We start from the raw sequence: 6,000 nt of genomic DNA on the forward strand, positions 1-6,000 counted from the left end.
CAAGACTCCAAAGGCTACTTCCTGTATAAGTCCATTTACATGACCCTCCAGAAAAGGCAAAGCTATATGGATAGAGAGCAGATCAGTGATTGCCAGGGTTTTGGGATTGGGGAGGGTGTGACTACAAAAGAGCAGCATGAAGGAAAATTTGGAGGGTGGTGGAACTGCTAGGTAACTTGAGTGTTATGGGGCTTACATGACTGTACACACTTGTCACAACTCACAGAACTGTACCCTCAGAAAGGTGAATTTTATGGTGTGTAAATTTAAAAATAAGTTTAAAAAAATCACAACATGATCAAAATGGTCCAAATTACCTGTTCAGTGACAACTTTCATTAGCCCAATTGTAGACGATGCTGGTCAAGCACAATGGAATGAAGTGACCATAAATAACCTGAATTCCATTATGTAATGTACCATGTTTGCCTTTGGGCTACTCGAATTTCTAACTCTCATTTCCTTAGAATGCCAAGAGGTAGGAATGTACTACTGAGTAAAAACAGAGGCATTAACTGTGGGACAGTTTGAGAGAACAATTATAACAGGAAACTCTTTACTAGCTCCTATTATGTGGAATTCATGTGCTATGGGATTCAAGAAGTCAGGAAAGTCCACACCCCAGTGATCTACAGTAGAAAATACTTAAATGATTTTATCAAAACAAGATAGTTTGGCTGGGAGTTCAATTAAATAACCAAGACTATCCTCCCTCCCCCTACCCATCACACTTAAACTGTAGTTGATAGGCTGAGGATGACAAGCCCTAATTGCTTTTAACAACCCTGTACCTCAAACAGAAATCCAGTTGCAACTCTATTATTGTGTCAAGAGGATCTAATTTTTCAGAGAGTAGGAAAATGGGGGAGATCTTGCAGTAGAAGAGTGTGGTCTTCTCTGGGAATCTGTTCCATTAACAGATTTTTTTTTAAGTGAAGAGAATGGGGAATAGAAGACTGGATTGTCTTTTCTTTTTTTTTGGCTGCCGCACGGCTTGTAGGATCTCGGTTCCCCAGCGAGGGATTGAACCCGGGCCACAGCAGTGAAAGCACCGAATCCCAACCACTAGAGCACCAGGGAACTCCCTGGATTGTCTTTAAAACCCTTTTACCTCTGAAATGTTTAGGAATTTATTATTTAAACAAATACTGGAGTAAAGGGGACTACCAGCCTGATAGCATAAAAGCCCTAACACTATGGTGCATGACTTAACGATTTGGGTTTTCTACCTGGCTGTTTCTTTCCTCACTGGCTTGTAGATGTATCTAAACAAGCTCATGTTTCCCAGCCTAAATAAACCAAAAAGGATCAATTATATTGCAGTCTGTGAGACCTGAGAGCAACAGAAATGTGGGATTTTTTTTCCACTAGTTTTTTTGGCTAGTTTGACCCTGTTTAGGCAATTTTGACTTAACAGAAAAGTAGTACAGTACAGTGGTTCAAGGGATGGACTCTGGTGGCAGTGTCTGGGTTCAAGTACCAACTCTGCCACTTATTAGCTTTATGTCCTCAAGCAAGTTACCTAAACTCTTTATGCCTCAATTTCCTCATCTGAAAAATGGAGTTAATCATAAGGTGTACCTCATTGTTGTGACAATTCACTGAGTTTATGTATCTAAAGTATCTAAAGCACTTAGAAGAATGTGTGGCACATAGTAAGTACAATTAAAAATGTTTGCTAGTATTTTATATATGCTCTCCTCTTTTAAATCTTAGTTATAAAAGTTAGTATATTAAACCTAAAAGGTTGCACCCATCCTGCTATGTACTGGTGGCATCCTGTAACTATTCTTATTACTACAGACATTAAAAAAAGAAAAGTGGATTAAAAAACAAAAAGTAGTGGCAAATGGTCAGCAGGAGGCTGATGAGAGGTACTGTGGCACAGGGAAGACCCAAGTTAGTTGGGCTAGGTGTCATCATAGCTCTGCCACTGAGTTATAAGAGCTGCCTTTGACCAGAGTTTCTACATCTATAATTAGAAGAACCAGGCAAATTCTAAAGTCTCCTCCAGCTCTAACAATTAGTATAAGATTTAAAATTAAATGTACAGATTTCAAAGTTTGTCTTCTGCCTCCAAAACACATGTGTCACAGTGCAGGCTATAAACACCGCTGATGTACTACCTCCAAAGCACTTTGGGGCTTTCCACAAACGCCTTTGGTCAAAAGTAGTATGTTTTATGTTCACATCAACTTTAAGACAATGATTTTCTGATCAGGCACTTACTTAGAAATCCTATTCTAATAATTCAATCGATGCTAGAGCCACAAATGAGTGAAATAAGTAGTACAATTTACAAATGTAGATGAGGATGATAACTCAGGAATAAACTATTATTAATTAAACCATCAAGTATTTTGAAATGGTGGTATGGCCATGCTTTACCTCATAATTTGGTGTAAGTTTTGACCACTTGCATTTAGTATAGGCACTTGCAAACAGTTTAGGCAAACCCACTGGGAACAAAGTTATTGCAGTTTCCCCAATCATCTAGTTCATGTTACAATAATTGTAAAGTTAATCCAATTTAAGCCCCTGTTCTTCAAATTGGTCTTCCCTGGCCTCCTAAATTTAAAATTAAATATGTCTTACTCCAGTGTGAGGGAAAGTTCTATTCAGGTCCCATTTTTCTATCTTGAATATCTATGCTTCTTTAAAACACAGGGATTTAGTTCTCCTCAAATACTACACTACATAAATACCCTAATAAGTTATAGTACTTGATAGTAAGAGGGGTCTTGAGGAGGAGGGAGTGCTTGCATTCAATGCCATGCTTTGTATAACTATTACCTCTATTTTGATGAGCAAGCTGAGACATGGCGAGGAATCCACTTAGAAAAACAGAAAAAAGTTTTAGTCAAACACATAACTGGGTTTGACTGTGGCTGGGCCACTTAGTAGCATGGGATTTCAGGGAAGGCACTTAACCCTTCTGCACTGATTTCCTTATCTGTACAATGGGACTAACAATATCTAACTTGTGGGGCTATAAGTGATAATTAAATGATTTAATATTTGAAAAGTGCTTATGATGATATCTGGTTAGTCTAAGTTTCTTTTTTTTTTATTGGAGTAAAATTGCTTTACTATGTTGTGTTAGTTTCTCCTGTACAATGAAGTGAATCAGTATTTGTATACCTATATCCCCTCCCTCTTGGACCTCCCCCCCCCCCATAGTCTGAGTAAGTTTCAGTAAAAGATATTACTGAAGAATGAAAGTGACTGGTCCAAGTTTCTCCACCATCCTTATCTAAAAGCAGCCATCTTCCCTAAATGCTTATGCTAAAAATAAAGGGTACATTTTACTTATTTGTGACTTTCTAAATGACTTACTATATTGTTGAGGGGGAAGGAGCTTCATTTAAAGGTTTCCTAACTCGTGACATTCATTGTATCAATGTCAATACAGTTAACAAGACCCAAAATAAAATACTAGAATTTGTAAAAACTTCCCTCTTGAGTTTGAAGTTAGAGCAAAGATTCTAGAAGCATGTTTTCAAGGAATATTAACCAAGCATCTCCTATCTGCTATGCAGAGCAGGGTACTGTATCAAAATCATGATCTAATCAATCATTGCCTCACTGTAATCCTAAACCTTCTTTGGACTTTAGCCTCCTTATATGTAAAATACGAGTTTAAAAAAGATTATCTTTCCGGGTCCTTCCATCTCTGCCATCCTCTTTTTTTGAGATGCAGAGATCTGTGCTCAGAGTTGGGTGGAATGGGATTTAAAGCACTTATCAAGTATATAGCTGAGTTCAAACTGCTTCAACTTTACAGCAGTGCTTCGCCAGAACGAAGCAGAAAACGAAGATGCTTGCAAGTGGGCTTCCTAGATTGTATCCGACACAAGATAAGCCTGCCAAAAGCCAAGTAGGCAGCGCGAAAGAGTCATCTTTCCCTGAATACATCCTTTACCACTCTCGGTTCAACCAATATGAGAAAAAAAAAAAAAAAAAAGGATCACTATATTTTTTCCGAACTCTCTCCCTTTCCCTTGGAGGCTGATCTCCTCACATCCGTGGCCCCTTATACTCTCCGCTTTTAGGAGCTAGTGTCTTCACAGCCCTGTTCCCTCAGGTACTTCGGAGTCTCCAAGCCCCGATCCCGTCCCCACAGAAGCCCGTCTTCACTGCCCGCTCCTGTTCTTCCCAAATCCAAGTGTTCTCTTACTCTCCTGCCTCTCAGGAACCTAAGTCTTCGCCGCCCTGTTCCTGAATCCTTAGAAACCTGTGTCTTCACTGTCCCGCTCCCACCGCTTAGCAGCCCAAGTCCTCACGGCTCCGCTTTTACCTCTCAGGAGCCCGTGGCTTCACGCCCCGTTCTCTTCCGACCCTCTCCTCTTCGGAGCATGGGTCCTCACAGTCCTGTCCCTCTCAGCCCACTTTCCCTCGGGTGCCGGCTAACTCCGTCCCCTTTCCCTAAGTCCCGCCTGGAGCCCAGGTCCCCACAGCCGCGTCTTCTCCGAGCCCCGAGCCCCTCAGTCCCGTCCCAAGAGCCCGATTCCTAACAGCCCCGTCTCCTCCACAACCTGGCTCTTGAAACACTGACCACTGTGGGTCTGGGTCCTGACTCCCTCCTCCCACTCTTCTTCCTTAACTGCCAGGGCCCAAGACTCACAGGCAGCAGCGTCTATCTCCCCATGATATGCGGAGACTGCCCCAGTGAAGCGCTCGTCTCAGCAGCCGGTCCGACTGCTCGGCCCTCCCCGAGTACTTCCGGCACCGCTCCCCGCCTCCAACCCGGAAACGCGCGGCTCTTCCGGCCGGCGGGCGCGCGCCTGGCTTGCACAGGCGCGGACTGCCCTCCGACACGTGGTCGAGGTCCAGCGCTGCGGCCAGCTCTGGCAGTTGGGCTTTTTCCTGCTTGATAGTGTGAGCAAGCTCTGCGCCTTCTACCCGGTGTTACGAACCCTGCGCTAGCTATTCCTCCCCAAAATAGCCTGTTGTGTATATTGCTAGCATGACCGGTAACACGCCCTCTGATGGCCTAGAGGTCGCCATTTTTGGTTAGTGTCTTTGTCGTGATATGAGGACGGTAATATCTTCTGGGACCAACATTCCATAGATATCCTATTAGACCCCAACAGGAAAAACCTGGGGACAAGAGAGACCGGTTGTGGTTGTGATTTGGCAGTTAATAATAACAATTGAGCAATTGCTGTCTACCAGGAAGTTTTCAATACACCTTACCTCCGATAAGTCAGTCATTTAATGATTTAAAGGAAACCTGTGAGAGGGACTTCCGTGGTCGTCCAGTGGTTAAGACTCCGCGCTTCCACTTCAGGGGGCGCGGGTTCAATCCCTGGTCGGGGAATTCAGATCCTGCATTCCGCGCGGCACAGTCAGTAAATAAATAAATAAATAAATGAAACCTGTGAGAGATTAAGCAAGTTCTAACTAATAAGTGCAAACTCTCAACTTGAACTCAGAATTCTCACTCTGACCATTAAACTGATGCTTTCGGCTGACTGTCAATGGTGAGAACAGCTGTTTACCCTGTGCTAGATGCTAGGGTTGTAAAGAAGACCGGATTCCAGCCTGAGTCCCTTCTGGAGCCCGGGTCCTCACACTAAGATGGACAAGAACCCAAGAACCCACAGACATAAAGGAATGTACAAAGGGCTGGGACAGCTTAGAGTGAGCAGCGGTGTCAGCAGGAAAAGCTGCCTCCTACCTGGATTGGTGTAGCAACTTGCTCTCCCTGTCTTTATATCCTGCCATCCTCATCCCACCAAATTCCCAATGCACTCTTAACCCTGCCACAGATCTAAATTCACAGATTCCAGGCCCCTTCACCACTAGGCTCCAAGTTATCTTCCTAGTCTTATTTCTCTGCCACTGCTCTCTTCATTATCCTAAGGGTCTGGCATACTTGCACTCCATCTTTTTAAGACCCAGTTTACTTCTTTTGCTTTTATTTTTTATACAATTTTTTAGTTACACTCCATTTACAGTTATTACAAAATATTGGCTATGTATTTCCCATGTTGTACAA

General features: G+C 42.9%; 1 protein-coding gene across 2 annotated transcripts in view; it reads right to left on the bottom strand.

Annotated features, from left to right (window-relative positions):
- The window catches only part of TAF12 (TATA-box binding protein associated factor 12), a 28,354-nt gene extending 23,601 nt beyond the window's left edge, over positions 1–4,753 (bottom strand). The window contains exon 1 of one of the 2 annotated variants that reach the window (XM_082613591.1): positions 4,624–4,753. The gene's annotated coding sequence lies outside the window, so the exon portion shown is untranslated. Of the gene's footprint in view, positions 1–4,296; positions 4,316–4,623 lie in introns of those variants that run through there. The other variant, XM_082613592.1, reaches the window with a different exon arrangement.
- Positions 4,754–6,000: the final 1,247 nt, after the last annotated feature.

The sequence above is a fragment of the Mesoplodon mirus genome (assembly GCF_964341445.2).
Source record: "Mesoplodon mirus genome assembly, chromosome: 3".
NCBI classification, from domain to species: domain Eukaryota; kingdom Metazoa; phylum Chordata; class Mammalia; order Artiodactyla; family Ziphiidae; genus Mesoplodon; species Mesoplodon mirus.